Raw genomic sequence first — 2,999 nt, forward strand, 5'->3', positions numbered from 1 at the left:
GGTGCCGTGACACCACACACACACACACACACACACGGGCGCGCACACGCACACACTCACTCACACACTCACTCACACACACACACACACACACACACACACACACACACACACACACACACACACACACACACACACACACACACACATGGTTGCTCACCTTGTAGTCGTAATTTGCCTTGCCTCCCTCCCAGGCATGGTGCGCTGGCCAGTCCGCCTCGTGCAGGGGGCCGTCGCCTCGCTGGTCCGATAGCACATGTCCGCGGCTGTGCCCTGTTGGAGCTGGGTGTCGGGCCAGGCCAGCCGCCGCGCAGAGCAGAGTAGCTCTCGCTCTGCTCTTCAGAGCTAGAGCTCTACTCACTACTCAGTCTCTGCTCGGCACCGTGTGTCCGTGCGAGTGCGCGCGCGTGCAGGGTGCAGCTGAGTCTGAGTCTTTGACGAACACGTCCAGCTGGAACATATTGTCGCGGTCTGAAACGACCTGTGTTTGGTAGTGTTCTTGTTGTTGTGTGTGCGGTGGGCTGCTGAGGCCTGCCTCGAGATGTACACGTGGTCACAGCTCGCAGAGGCCAGATAGCACACCCACACGCACGCCGAGAGGTCGGCGCGTCGCACCCATTGCCATTCTCGTGCCATTGGCATTGGCGTGCTGGTCCGCTCTCGGCGCGCGCTGGGCGCGCAGAGGCCAAATTGCGGCGCCAGAGACCGCGCGAGAGCGAGCGCACCCGCCGCAGATCCAGATGGCCAGACGTAGAGCGTATCCTATACCCCCCGGCCCCGCCGCGCCCGGGTCCTTTCCTGAAAAACACTCTAAATACCGGCTGCCTCAGGCGACCGGAGCACAAGAATGACACAAGCAACATGCGCGCCGGCGAGAGCACCGAGACGCTCTCGCCTTGAGTTCGACTCCGTCACAACGCGTGCGGCGCTCAATCGGAGGGCGGCTTGTAGCAGTTCTTGTCGAAGTCCCAGTTAGGGTCCTCCTTGTGGATCTTGTCTGCGTGACAGCGGCGCGGCGGCGGGTCATAAGGCGGCTCGCTCCATGGGCGCGGCGGCGGGTCAAAAGGCGGCGTGCTCCGTGGTGGCCCGCTTTCCACAACAAGCGCGGACGGGCCTTGGCGCCCCAGAGGGCGGGGCGAAGCGCGGGGGCGAGGGCACGCGGCGGCGGTGGCGCGGGAGGGAGTCGGCCGTGCGCGGCGGCGCACCCTGGATAGCCGACAGGTCCGTCATCTTGAACTTTGGCTCGCCGGCCTCGTCCTTGCCGTCCGACTCGATGAGCGTGAAGCCGCGCGCGCCGACGGGCATCATGGGCTGCGGCGGGGGCGGGCGCGGGACTGAGGGGCTGCGAAAAAAGCGCCGCCGAGGCGCGGCCGACGCGCTGCGCTCGGGCCGGCGGTTGGTCCGGTTCGGCGGAGGGCGGGGCGCCGACCTCGAGGCCCTTGATCATCTCCTCGAGCGGCATATCCTTCTCCAGCTTGAACTCCTTCGACATGGTTCCCTGCGGCGGCGGGGCGGCGGCGCGGTGGTCACTGGGTGCGTGACGCCGAGGAGGACGGCAGGGGTGCGCCTCCTGGAGCTTAGTCGTGAGATGCTGGGTTCGGACCACAAAAAAACTTACCCTTTCCTCGCCGGGGAGCCGCCGCGTAGCCGGGCACGGTCTCGTCCGTGCCTTGCGGCCGGCGACGAGATTGCTAGAGGCGGAGCAAGCCTGCTCTAGTCTCACACGTTCGCCCCTGTCGCCTATCTGTGTTGTTGTGCTGTTGTTTGTTTGTCTCTTGGCACCTTGGAGTGCTGGGGGGGGGGGGCGACAGGGGGGACGTGGCCTGAGTGATGTGTACGCCCACTCAGGATGTGTGGCAGCCCGCTGGCTGTGTGTCTCGTGAGCTTGTTTGTGTCTGTGTGTCGCTCGTGCGTGTCGTCATCATCTGTCTTGCGTCCACCCATACCGCGTTGGTGTCCAGTCCGAGCCTGACTGTTCTTCACCTTCCTACATACATAGCCGGGCAGTGTACACGTTAGACAGTCGTGTGTGTACGTGACGGGTGGTGTCGTAGTGTCCGTGTCCACTAGCTCCGAGTAGAGGGGGCGTTCTGCAGTTAAGGGGAAACGACCCGGTACACGAACACGGACGGAGCCCTCTCGGAGACCCGTGTTTACTTTACGGCCCTTTCCCTGCGAACGCGCACCCCCGGGGCTAGGGCTCTCTTGCCCGCAACCCGATACCGATCATCCGGCCCGCTGGGTGCGCTTCTCAGCTCCCCGGCCCTGGAATGTGAGGTTAATGACTGCACTCCAAAAGTGCTCCAAGTCTCGCCCCTCAAGACCGCAAGGGGCGAGGACACGCGTTGGCCGCACATCTTTCTAGCGAAGCCCAAAGAGTGGGAGACTCCTATCACCGCCCCTGCCACCCACGGCGTGAGTTGGGCTTTCGCAGGTTTTCCGGAAAACAAAAAGGAAAACATAGCGGGTGGGGAGGCCCTAAAACGGCGGGAGGGGTAGGGCTATATCGATAGAGCTAGAGGGCTCAACCACCCCTCCACCCCTCCACCCTCCACCCCTCCACCCTCCCGGAGCGAGAGAGGTCCGTCTTCGAGCCCTCCCACTGCCACCCCTCCGACCGGAGTGTGTGTGTGTGTGTGTGTCACACACACTCCAACCCACCTCTCCCATCCCCCCTCCCCTACCCATCCATCCGCGGCCCGGGCATCGCCCGCTCGTCGTCGCGACGCACGTCCAGCCCGATCACACAAGGGCGCGTGCCGGGGGTTATAAGACACGGACGGAAACGCCCTTCAAGAGAAAATCATGCTTCATGGCGAGCGGGAGAAAACGGAAGCGGCACCGAAAATCCGTCTTGACCCAGGTGTAGATTCTTTTTGCTTGGGCTGGCCTGATGCTGAAATTCTGCAAAAACCTGGCCGGCCCCTGCCCTGCCCCTACCTACCTACCTACCTACCTACCTTACTTATGGGGAACTAAAAAAGAAATCATATGATTGG

The sequence above is a fragment of the Emiliania huxleyi genome (assembly GCF_000372725.1).
Source record: "Emiliania huxleyi CCMP1516 chromosome Unknown EMIHUscaffold_1222, whole genome shotgun sequence".
NCBI lineage: Eukaryota > Haptophyta > Isochrysidales > Noelaerhabdaceae > Emiliania > Emiliania huxleyi.